This window comes from Dermacentor albipictus, chromosome 8 (genome assembly GCF_038994185.2).
Source record: "Dermacentor albipictus isolate Rhodes 1998 colony chromosome 8, USDA_Dalb.pri_finalv2, whole genome shotgun sequence".
Taxonomy (NCBI): domain Eukaryota; kingdom Metazoa; phylum Arthropoda; class Arachnida; order Ixodida; family Ixodidae; genus Dermacentor; species Dermacentor albipictus.
In genome coordinates this window covers 116,383,880-116,396,707 of record NC_091828.1, presented here as the reverse complement: position 1 = coordinate 116,396,707, position 12,828 = coordinate 116,383,880, and the positions used below count along the sequence as shown (strand labels likewise).

Genomic DNA, 12,828 nt, shown 5'->3' with positions numbered 1-12,828 from the left:
CGATAAGTTAATGGAAATGAAAGCGGATGAGAAAAACAATTTGCCGCAGGTGTGAACACCGCACGCATTTCAACCAATTGAGCTACGGCGGCACCGTTTCCCCATCCACTTTCTTGGTTATTTAGGTGTCCTAGTAGAACCCTGGGAGTGTTAGCCAGCGCTGCCACTAACAAACTGTGGCGGCGGATGTGAAACATCCTTTCTGCATCAGGCGTCACAAGAACGTGATCTTTTTGGGCGAGGGCAACTGGTCAATAAGCCCACACATGCTACCTGAAGGCAGAAATGTTGCCGGATTCGAGACCCTCGTTATGTAATAAACCAGAAGAGGGGGGGTCCACCGAGGGGCCCGATTTTTATTAGTCATATCGTAAGAAGCCAACAACCACTGACACCAAGGACAACATAGGGGAAATTACTTGTGCTTAATAAATGAAATAAAGAAAGGATAAATTAATGGAAAAGAAAGGATGAAAAAACAACTTGCCACAGGTGGGAAGCGAACTCACAACCTTCAGATTTCGCGATGGTTGTGGTATAACGCGCAAAGCGTTCGTGACTGCTCGCAGCGTTAAATGAAAGAAACGCGGGCAAGCCAGAATACGATTATTCTTGTAGGGCAAGATAAGCCCCAAAGGGTGCAATTTTTTTTAAAGGTGCGAGCCCGGCACACTCTTAAACAAATGTACACTCTTTGGGGTGTATATTTGCCACACAACGATAATTGTTTTCTGCCTTGCTTGCGTTTCCTTCCTTGAAAACGCTGCGCTCGCTGCTTTCATGTCGAGAATACTGTCATGCTAATAAAGCGCATGCCGTTCGTGATCGGGAAGTACCGGGCTCGCAGCGTTAAAGAAAGGAAATGGGGACGAGACAGATGACGATTATTGTTGTGTGGCACGATGCGATGCCAAAGGTGCAATTTCACTCAAGAGCGCACACACTCTAAGAACAGTTTACACCCTTTGGCTTGCCCCTTCTGCCACACAAAAATAAACGTCATCTGCCTTGATGCGTTTCCTTTCTTTATCGCTGCGAGCCCGGAACTTTCCAGTAACGAACGGCACGCGCGTTATCAGCATAGAACAGTTTACACCCTTTGGAGTGCCTCTTCTGATAACGCGCGTGCCGTTCGTCACTGGAAAGTTCCGGGCTTGCAGCGATAAAGAAAGGAAACGCATCAAGGCAGATGACGATTATTTTTGTGTGGCAGAAGGGGCAAGCCAAAGGGTGTAAACTGTTCTTAGAGTGCACTCGAAAGGCCGATATCGCGAATTGTTTTTTTTTTGTGTGTGTGTATTAGTGGAGGCGGCCGGGTCGCGCTACACTCTTAGGCAAAGTTACACCCTTTGGCTTGCCCCTTCTGCCACACAAGGATAATCGTCATCTGCCTAGATGCGTTTCCTTTCTTTATCGCTGCGAGCCCGGAACTTTCCAGTAACAAACGGCACGCGCGTTATCAGAAGGGGCACTCCAAAGGTTGTAAAACTGTTCTATGCTGATAACGCGCGCGCCGTTCGTTACTGGAAAGTTCCGGGCTCGCAGCGATAAAGAAAGGAAACGCATCAAGGCAGATGACGATTATCCTTGTGTGGCAGAAGGGGCAAGCCAAAGGGTGTAACTTTGCCTAAGAGCGATAGTCGGCGGGAACATGGGTCGTTGTGAGTAGTAGCTCCTTGGTTGCAGCTCCCGCGCCACGGGCATCACCCATGACGTCACCCTGCGGCAATGTTGTGCAAGTTTGACCATTCGCGCGTGAAATTCTGACGTCCACACTATTGAGGAGGAACTTAAACAAGAGGGTCTACTCGGTGAAATCTGGCAACAGGAAACACATCACGCCTATAGTGTTCGCCCCGTCCGCTAGCTGACGCGAGCATCAAAAAAATGAAAAGTATGAGAAATGAACTTACACACAATGCTTTAATTTTTATATTCCCTCCCGCTAAAACTAAAATGTTTCGTGTATAAATAAACTTATTGATTGCGATATTTTTTTTGCGTTACCTAGCAACTAGCTGACGGTAAACCAGACGCGCCAGATGCACGCTTCATGCGCCAGACACGGCAGCGAAGCGAGCGAGTCCAGCTACGCATGCGAGAGTTCGGCAGTTCGGCGATGGTTTTGTCTTTCTTTTTTATGTAGCCTGGTTTTCGGCTGCCTGCGTATCCTTGCGTTCCATCTGTACTTCGACACGGCACCACTGCACTACTGGAGAACGGTAAGGTGAGCAATTTTGTGTACAGTCAGCAACACATTTCATGCAATGGGGGCTTTTACGGCATGGAACCGAGACTTTGACGCAGTTGGCGATAAAAGAGCTCGGCTCTCCTGGCGCAGTTAACTTGAGTTAAAGATTCGTACTGGGAGGTGTTTGCGACGCTTTCTATGGGTCTTGACATTATAGGAACCTATATTCGGCAGTTTATGGGCATGCTCGCCGCACCCGGCTTTGTGAAGCAGTTAGCAAAAAGCGCAGTTCGGTCGTGTGACGCAGTTAGTTTCGCGTGTGCTTAATCTTCCTGGGAAAAGGCCGTGATGCTTTCTCTCGCCCCGTTACTTTTTGGGATAGCTTTAAGGCATGTTCGCCGCACCCGGCTTTGTGATGCAGTTAGGGGAATACAGCTTGGCTGTGGTGACAATGTTTGGCCTGTATCGAATCTTACCCCCGTATTCTTAAACACGCCTTCACTTGAAGCTCCTCCTCGACTCAGCCAAGTCGAGGTGACGGGGCTTCCTTCACTCAAGGCTCCGTTGCGTTTCATGAACACTACTTCACTTTTCCTCCGCGAAGGAACGCCTTGAAAATGCGCCCTCGACTCAAGTGAAGTGTATCGACCGAGAAAAGCGTCTGATATCGAGACTATTCTTCAATGTGCTTATTAAAAGTCCCATTATTTAAGACAAATATGTGTTTCAGTTCATTCGTCTTCCCAATCAAACAACTACACGACGCAATGTACAACTTTAGCTCGGCAACGCTGCCACTGCGAGCGTTCGACTGATAGAGCAAGCGGGAGCTTTGTTTGAGGTCTGGCAACAATCGCACCCCAACACCTGATAGCATGGCGCATGGCTGAGAACCAAGATAATTTGCGCCGGCATTTGTTCGCTGCTCTTTTTTTCCTAGTGTTTCATTGGTGACTGACGTTGCGGTTGATAATCGCGGTTATGATGGGTGATTTCGTCCTTGTGCGTATGGTGACCGAGCCTGAATGACTTCTGAGGACACAGATGGAACGGCCGATGGGCAGCTTTGTTTACCTTCAAGACCGAGTGGTGCTGTGAGTTTGCTGAAAGCAACAACAGGACAGAAAATATGGGTGAGTGAGCCATTCTTTCATGGAAGCACAGTATGTCAATGCGGTTTTCTTGAGGTTGCCGCTGCGCAGTCGATAAGCCGTTTCCGATGTACACAAGCATGATTGACTCCAGTTGCTCATGCTGAGGAAATTAATTAGTACCTTAAACATATTCGAGGCAGCATAAGCTTGTCCAAAACATGTTCTTTTTCTTTTGCTAATGGGAACTTGTGGAAGATTTGGCACGACAATGTTGGTTTCGCTTTTTTAAACGATAATGTAGAAGGTACGGATCGGCGCCTGCATCCAACGATCATTCCAGTATCGCGTATGAAATCTTTCGGTAGAGGAGAAGCAGTTATAGTATACATGTGGCAGAATGCGTATATGGTTGAGTGCGTAGCTCCGGCAGGTCGAAAAAAAAACAAGGGTCTTTTGAGTCCTGTACTTTGTTTTAGAAGCCGTGGTGGTCAGTCGGCTTGCTCAACTTGTAGCACATATGGTCAACGAACCAGCACTGGTGCCTGCATTTCCTGTGCTTCCTCACTTCACATATACGCTACGCAATGTTTTAATCTTCCGAAAATTCACTTGCAATACTTTATCACCACCATTTGTTTTTTCGTCCTAACTCTTTCAGTGTGCTATGTGGTAGCAGCTGATGCACGTTCCGTAAACTGGGCTTTCAAGTTCACGCAATGCCAACATATTTTTAGTTGTGCTACGTTTTTTCATATCCGTTGCTTAGGTATACTGAATTTACTTAGCGCGCGAGCGCCCTGTCTGCATAAAAGTTTTGGCATTCTGGTGCAGAATGTGGGCTTTGGAAGTACCAGCTGATGAAAAAATCTACGCCTGTGCTGCACAGTAAGGCTTCTGGCAGACCTGAAAGCATCGATAGATATGGTGCCTGCCTGTTGGAATTGCACCAGCTCGCTTCCCTGAAAGGAGCTAGGTGCTGAAGAAGTACTTGACTAGCCTACCCGGTAATTAGTCTGTGCTTATTTTCATAAACTTTGTAAAAATATTCATGTTGCATGTCCTCACATTCACAAAATGGGGAAATGGACACCCTGTTATTTAGAACCACACACATGAAACAGCCATGTCAATGAAATCAAATTAATTTTTTATTCCCCTTCAGCTGTCGTATAATTTTTGTTTTAAATCGCATGAATATGATGGGCTAGGTCATCAGTTGCCCGTGGTGCTTTGCAGCTGCGACAGGATCCTTTTGCTGCGCACAATTTGTGAAGCAACACTTTCGTAGTATTTGTAGCCAGCACTTCAGTATTTTGTGGCATGCTGAAGCTACTTTAGCATGAGCAAGTGTAGATTAAAAATATGCCATAGCTTTGATGGTTGATCTCAGCTTTTCTGAAATAACGGTAGTAATGCGCTATATACTGTATTTTTCAGCATTGTCATTGTGACAGTCTGCATCACCATTTGGCCTATTTTGGGATCCCACAAGACACGCTGCTACCCTGGGTGTTGTACCTTGGTCAACGGCTGAAGTTCTGCAAGCCCCATTGAAGCCAACTGTCATCCGCATCCAATGGAAGAAACTCATTGTTCGGGCCATCATAAATTATCTTAAGCTGGAGCTAGAAGCAGGGTAGAAACAGCATATATTCTACAAGAATTTACCACTGCATGCCGTCGAGTGGCTACACCCGACAGACTACTGTCTTGAACAGAGATGGTGTTTTATTCTAGAATATATTATTCAGCAGTACTACTCCTGTTTATAACCTTGGATACAAACAAGCGAAGACACCAAAGACAACAGAGAAGAAATTACTTCTACTTACTAATTGAATTAAAGAAATGACAAATTAATGGCAATGAAAGTGGTTGAGAAAACTTGCCATAGGCGTGCGATGCTCCAACCAATGGAGCTACCGCGGCACCATTTTCCCATCCACTTTCTTGTGTATTTATATTTTACTATTAGAACTAACTACTACTACTACTAGTACTACATCATTTCCCACCTGCGGCAAGTTGTTTTTTCATCCACTTTCATTGCCATTAATTTATCATTTCTTTATTTCAGTTAGTAAGTACAAGTAATTTCCCTTATGTTGTCTTTGGTGACTTTGCTTGTTGGCTTCTCATGATATGATTATTAAAAATCGCGCCCCTCGGTCAACCCTCTTTCTTCTCCTTCATTACTGCTTCTGTTTGTAGGATCAGAGTTCACGCAGTATTTATTGCATACTATCAAAGTACAAAAAGGCGATAATAATGTTAATTTATCGTTTTAGAAAAAAATTGGCACTTGAATTGACCAGAAATTATTAGGGGTACATACCGACTTAATAAATATGACTGAAGAAAGGCCATCTGGATGAAAAATACAATGACTTCAGCTACAACCTGTCTATGAAGGCAAATACATGCACTCAAACTGCTTTTAGGGGTGATGTTTGAGCTGTTAGGATGTCAGAAAAGTGATAAATGTCTTAAGCAGAATATTTCGACGGCTATTATAGTGCAGCACGACATTAACTGGACCTCTCCTCCACTTGCACATCAATGCAAGTGCAGCACACACAGCACAGTTGGAAAGGCAGTTGCTCTTCGTGCGTGTGTTGGCAACCTGGTTCCTGCAAAGAGAAGGGGTTGGTAATAAACATACAACGATGTTAAAAAAGGTCCATGAAACGAGCTTAGGTACTGTATTCGTTTTCTGTAGTTTACATTTCGTAATAATGCATTAGTTTAAGAAGTTTGTGTTCTATAGCGTGATTTTTTTTTACATAAATTAGCTCATACTGTTTTTATTTATTTTTATTTGCAAAGAAACATTTTTCAGCTGGTCTACCGCTTGCTCAGCAAGACCGACAACAGCGATCTAACACTTACATAACGAATCCTATAGAGAGCTGGGATGTTCGCAATAAAGGTGTGCGAGATATATCTGCTACCACTTGCTAGCACTGTCTATATTAGGTGCTGTCACTACACTGCTGCACCTTTATTTATCGGAATAAAAAATGATGTGATGCAGAAAACTCTACTCCTTTGTATTGTTATTGTGTCTCTTTTATTCGAACAAAGCATCACATTAACCTGTGTATACGTGCAGGTATAATTCTGAATGCCATTTCATGGTTGGTGACTTCCTCGTTGAGCTTGGATCTTGATAGGGATGACAAGCTTATTAAACTGAATCGTTTGAAGCAAGGATTACGTAATTATTGCTGATGACCTTAAATTGCACCAACTGCACACGGTCCACGCGAAATTACAGTCCATTTCGTATTTTCCTTAGCGCAACTAGCCGCATCAAATTAAAGAAAATTGCAAAAATTGAAGTGAACGCACCTGCTCGTTTACAAAGATGCTCGCTTTGCTGCGGTGTGTTTCGCCGTCCTTGGATTAGCGTAGGCAGTGACGATCTGCCCGAGTACAAACAGCGCCGGCGGCCGGCGCTCGCGCAAGCGACACACGCACACAGGCAATACACCCACTGGTGACAGGAATCTTCGTAGCTGTTTTCTTTTTGCAAGTTCGAAGTCCGCCGCAGTTATGTATCGGGCCGTGCTTGAACTGATCCGGCTTTCTACGATGAGCCGCAAGAAACTCGTGAATGCACTGACGCCGATAGTAGGTTCGGAGCACTGGCACGAAGAATACGTGTGCAGGTCATCAACTGGCTCATGCACGGAGTAAGACGACAATCACTGCACTAGCTCGCAGTCTTCTTGACAGGACGGCCGATCTGTCTCGGCGCTGCAGTGGAATAATTCCGGTGCCGAAGCGCTCCAGAGGACTGCAACGGTCCCTAAAACGAAGCCCTTGAAAATGCGCAGCACGGTTAACCCAAGATAAGCTACGGAGGCAACTGGCGTCCATCCGAAAATGCTGACGAGGCGAGCGACAGATCGCAAGGCAGCCATGTTTACGCACTAACTTCACTCGAGGAGCGATTCAAGGTAGCTGCGAAGCTACCTTGAGATTCTCGAGTAAAGCGCTCGAGCTTTCCTTCACTCAAGGCGCGTTTCAAGTGGAGGGCGATTTGTGAAACGAAAAACCACCCTCAAGGAGAATTTTGAGTGGAGGGTCAAGTCGAGGTGCGTTTGTGAATACGGGGGTTAGCGGGACAAGTTTGTGACGATTTTTTTATGGCCCCAGCACATATACCTTCTTTCGGTACTTACGCTTGTCGAAATCGAGACGAGCGATTGCCAAGAGTGATAACACGGGAGTGCGTTACTAGCGCTGGCAGAGCGCGCAATGATAACGTCGAGGAGCTCAAGAACCAGGAACTTGAAAATTGTGTTTTCTGAACGAATGATAACAGGCTTCCCACCTACATGTTTGACTTAAGTGCGAGTAGAAGGCATTCTGCGAAACTATCGCGTGGCCTGGCTGGGAGCCTGTGTTGTGCCCACCTCTGTGTATATATACGTAACATACCATCGCGTTGGCTGAGGCCACATTGCTTTGGAAACCCGCAGGCGCCCATGTATTCGTGTTCTTAAAGGGCAGAAAATAATGTCCGGGATTGGGGCAATGCTTGGAAATGAGATGTTTTCTTCATATTTTATGTCATTGTTTGGGATGAGCTAGGTATTTTTCTACGCCCTGTACGTAAAGGCGAATTGCTTTTGTTTGTAATGTCGCCCATTCCCCAGTTTCGCATGCTTCGCCTATTCACGCACTATTCCTATGAGGTCTAAATACCGAAATCCGTGTCGATCGAGCTGATGCTGTTCTGTGGCGCTTCGTATGGGAGCTACTGCTGCTTATCAGCTGCCACAACGTTGAATGAACGCACAAAAATCCCGGAACGAGCATTTATATCGCGCACGCGAGATTGAACCACGTTCGCCGGCTCATCCTCACGCGCCTTCACTTATACGGGACCTTACGGTGACGGCGACGGCGGAAATGCGCCTGGAGTGTCCCTATAATTGCTATCGCACTAAAAAAAATGCCATGTAAATTAGTGCAGCTAGCGTAACGCGTACCAGCTAGCGTTCTAAACGCCCGCGGCCAAAACCGAAACCGGAATTGTGGTTCAGGTGTTAATTCCATGCGCTCGGTGCGCTACATTCAATTCGTCCGCTGGGCCCTACGGGAGTGTCCGCTCTTGTTGAATATCTTTCTTTATGTCCGCACAGTGAGAGCTTCGGATGACACGCAATATATAGAAACGCGGTCGAAGTTGCCCCGATTGCCACCGGCGTTTGTGTGCGACCGCCATGATGTCATTGGCTTGCTCGGCCCGTGAATACATTAATTAAACTTAATTCAGGGGTTTTACGAGCCAAAACCGCGATATGATTATCAGGCACGCCGTAGTTGGAGACTCAAGATTTATTTCAACACTCTGGGGTTCTTTAACGGGCGACAACTACAAACCAATACATACCCCCATTTAAGCAGACTACACGCAATAAACCCTACACTATATTCATACAAATGTCCCCTTTGTAATGATTACGCCTCCCTATATCACACCATATGGGCATGCCCCAACGTGAAGGCGGCCCCGCAAATACCCAACCCCACGCCGGAGCAGTGGGAGGCCGTGCTGACTAGTTCGGACCCTCGTAACCAGCAGCAACTGGTGCGGCGGGCCCGGGAGACAGCAAGAGCCGCAGGAGCCCTGGACTAAGGGCGCCTCCCGCACAAGCAGAAAGACAGCTGCTTCTCCTTTACTTTTTCAATTAAACATTCCTCCTCCTCCTCCTCCTCCTCCTCTTTAACGTGCACCTAATGCCAGGTACACGGCGTTCTTTTTCGTTTCGCCCCCCATCGAAATGCGGCTGCCGCGGTCGGGATCTGATCCCACACCCTCGCGTCTGGCAGCGCGACGCCAAAACCAATACGCAACCACGGCGGGTACAAATTTAGACCATCGCTTGTTTTTTTTCGTCAATCTTTTATTACAAAGTATAACTTCGTTTGTTAGCTTATTCCTAATTAATTGCTCCATCCCATCCTTCTATGGAAGGATGTGTGTTCTACCTTTTTCTTTGCCTTGCTTTCCACTGCTCTTTACTGTATTATTGTGTGTATGCGCGGTCTGTACTTGTAACGTATAGTTGGTTCATTGTTGTATAGCATTCCCTCCTTTATTTGTTGTTTCAATACTGTTCACCCCCCCCCCCTTATGTAATGCCCTGTTAAGGATCCTTAAGGGTTAATAAATGATGATGATGATAAATAATGATGGTGTCGCAGACATGGCTTTTTTAGGCATTCTATAGCTCTCGTTGTCAGTGACCTTTAAGAGACCTTGAGCTGAAATCTTGAGCCGTTATCCGGGAACTCAGTGGAAGAATGAAACGAGAACATCCAAGCATCGTTGCGAGAACAAAACGACATCATCTCGGCAACTAATCAAAACGGCTCTTCACCCCCATTCCTTTCTACAGCACTGCGTTACACACTCTAGTTACTGCCCGAACAAGTTACAAAAAAATTTCGCTCACAAGTTCTTCCTAATGTTTGATGCCAACATCACTCAAGCTGTAACTTCTGGGGCGCTGAAGTTTGTCATTTCGAATAGCGACGCTCGAAACGTTCGAACGACGTTCTCTGGCGCGGAGACAGGGTTGCCTGTGCTCTTTTCAACGCCGGCGGTCCGTGAGTTCCGCGGCGCCTCCGGCGCGCCGTGAATGGCTGTTTGGCCGAGACGAGATTTGCGATGAGGTTCTGTCTTTCACAGGAAGCTATTGCCTTCATACGGACCAGTATAAACCAACGCACCACGCACAGTATGGCGTGGTGCGTAGTGGTGCGACGTAGTATGCTATAGTGCCGTTGCGAGCACGAACTATACCCATTTTAAGATTATGCTTAGTATGCTCTCCAACCAACCTGCTTTGCCGGTAGCCATTTCGTGCTTACATTCACCACCACCACCATCTACTCTCGATTACTGAAGAGCCACCATTTTTCTCTGCGCTTGTAGGCTCAAGAATTCTTTTTAATTATTAGGCAGTCTCACGGGCCATCTTCGAAGGGTGGCCTCTGTCTACAGAGGCCACCGACTCAGAGTCAGACGGACACACTCCGCGCCCTCCGGGGGTTCTAACCCCCGTACTCAGAAATCCGCTTTTATTTGAAGTCCATGCTTGCGGAACGCAGGGGTCGCCATAGCCGAGCCATTCGCGAAATTCCTGCAACAAATTGCGCACTTGTACGCCCCATAACTGCAGATTGTAGGCTTCTTAACTTCCGAGTTTGAATAATTGTACCTACTAATGATATAGCGAGCTCTGCCAAACGCGACCTTTCCTGCTCGGGCGGTCTAACGTACGCTGCTGAGTCACGTGCCTCTCAACACCGAGGTGCCAGACGCTAAATTTAGCTCCGGATGCATCATGCATGACAAGACCGTGCACGATGCATGTGCGACCGAGTAGTGGCTTCTCTCCTCGAAGTGACGATACCAAAGTAAGCAGCTTGGCTAGTACGGTTGCAAATATATAAGCAATAATGCTGTAGCACGCTTTTGTTAACTGAGGTTTTAGCAAGCGACTCCCGTCTGACCAATTTGAAAGACGTTTTTCAAGTCAAAAATCACTCGTCTAATGAGCAGCAGCGGGAAAACTTAGAGCGCGAGATCCTAGCGATTACTCATTCAGCCATTTGTATTACAAAGAAGCAAATTAAGCGAGAGGCGTTGGGAATAAAGGGCATTTCAGTGGCATGTTTCGCGGTTTCTGCTTTTTATGATGTCGAAGCAATAGTTAGAGGGAAAGATAGGGAATGTCACAGCCACCGAGAAGGCTGCTGAAGGTGTGATATGGCGTAAAGCGTTACGCCCACCTTTAGGGACATTATAGCCGTGAGTGGCAGCCGTCATGGTGATTCTTGTTTTTTTTTCGTTTTTTTTTGTTGCTGTGGTCATTGTTCGGTAGCAACATGTCACTCTGAAAGGACACCAATGCGTTTTTGGCGTAAGAATTATTTCGTTATTCGGACGAAAACCCGAGTTGCAGTTCTTGTGGTTATGTGTATTTACAATTTGTAAGGTCCTAATAAGCTTCCCTTTCAGATTGTAAAACAGAGAGCGAATTTTTCTTTGAGCGATTACTTATTCTGACCACAATGTTGGACATTTAGAAAGGAAGGAATACAGCAGCAATAAGTAAAAAGTCTTAAAAATCAGTCTTCCCCGCCACGAAAAGAAAGGTCTGACTTTTGCTTTGGGAGATTCTGTCAAATGAATTAGGGAAAGACCGGGAAATTTCATTTTTATAAGACGCTGGCACACATGTTCTTTTTTTTTTCAAGATGAAGGAACGTAAACTTGAAATCACAATGATTCCGTGCTGAGCAAAATAGAAACACACATCCACAGTAAAAGTATGATAAGAATAAAAACATATTTAAAATGTCATTTGCAAGGGGTGCGGGACAAATGTGGTATATTTGTATTTTTTCGCATGTGAAAATCGCTGAAATGCATCGGCAAAAATAACCAACTTGGGAACCGTCTGCTACATGGTTACGTGATTGCATAATGCTATTTGTGATGATGTTATTATGTGCAATGTTGATTAACCGTCGGAAATAATTACGAGTACGCAAGTTAAAGAACATAATACAAGATTAAATAAACTTGCCCTCAGAGACGCGGAGGCGGTTTTACGACGGAGCTGTTGAGTGGAGTTGTGCAACAGTTTTTCTGGCAGCGAAGGATTTCGTGCGACGGAATGATGGTTATCAAGTGCAAATGCAACTCAGCGTCTGTCGGGGCTTAGAATTTGGGTCGGAAGGTAACGACCAACTAATAAAGATGAACAGTTACCTCGCGTATATCTTATTGGAACGGACAACCACTTACGTAATGTCTCGTTTTGCTGCGATAGCCAGTTACGTGCTCAAAACTTTGCTTGCCTTGTCCGTCCGACCATTCCGTTGCGTTGACGGCTACCGTTGTCGCCATTCGACATTATTTTGAAGCCGTCAGGCCACCTCGTCATCCCCAGCTTCACAATCAAATGCGAAGAAAAAGAACACTGTCATTACACTGTCTGAAGGTGGATGACCAATGAAGCTGTGTAGGTGGGTGGCTTAATGGCGAACTGGCATTGCCATGCGTCAGACGCCGTATACACATAAATGGAAGGCGAGGCGCAAATAGTCACTCCTCCACAATTTTGAGCCTCGGAAGATGATGAGGCACCGGAAGGGGAGGGGGGGGGGAGGCATACATACCTTTGTATTGTTGCAAAACACGGCACGACGCCTTTCACTAACGACTCCCAGCACGTAGAACACACTTGTACCTCACCGCACTCCAAAGGCATGCACAACTTCACCGTAGCCAAGGCGACTGTGCGATGGTCGAAGTCCCACAGTGCAGTAATGGCTGTGAGGTCACTAGAAGACCACAAGCGGTCACACACAGCCCAAGCCACACAAAATTGGTTCCCCACGAACTCCCTCTGAAACCGGCGACCAAAGTTAGCTTGACGCGGGAGACCAGAACTCGCATCATGGTGGACCCCATGCCACGAAACATCCACTCAGTGCATAACGAGAGCAGAAGAT

General features: G+C 46.2%; 2 long non-coding RNA genes across 2 annotated transcripts; one reads left to right on the top strand and one right to left on the bottom strand.

Annotated features, from left to right (window-relative positions):
• Positions 1-3,083: 3,083 nt before the first annotated feature.
• Positions 3,084-5,218, top strand: LOC135910310 (uncharacterized). The gene is made up of 3 exons (XR_010567007.2): positions 3,084-3,324; positions 4,117-4,289; positions 4,723-5,218. It is a non-coding gene; the product is annotated as an uncharacterized lncRNA (long non-coding RNA).
• Positions 5,219-5,651: 433 nt separating this feature from the next.
• Positions 5,652-7,264, bottom strand: LOC139048549 (uncharacterized). Its single transcript, XR_011507764.1, has 2 exons — positions 6,637-7,264; positions 5,652-5,915 (listed from the first exon to the last, which is right to left on the bottom strand). It is a non-coding gene; the product is annotated as an uncharacterized lncRNA (long non-coding RNA).
• Positions 7,265-12,828: the final 5,564 nt, after the last annotated feature.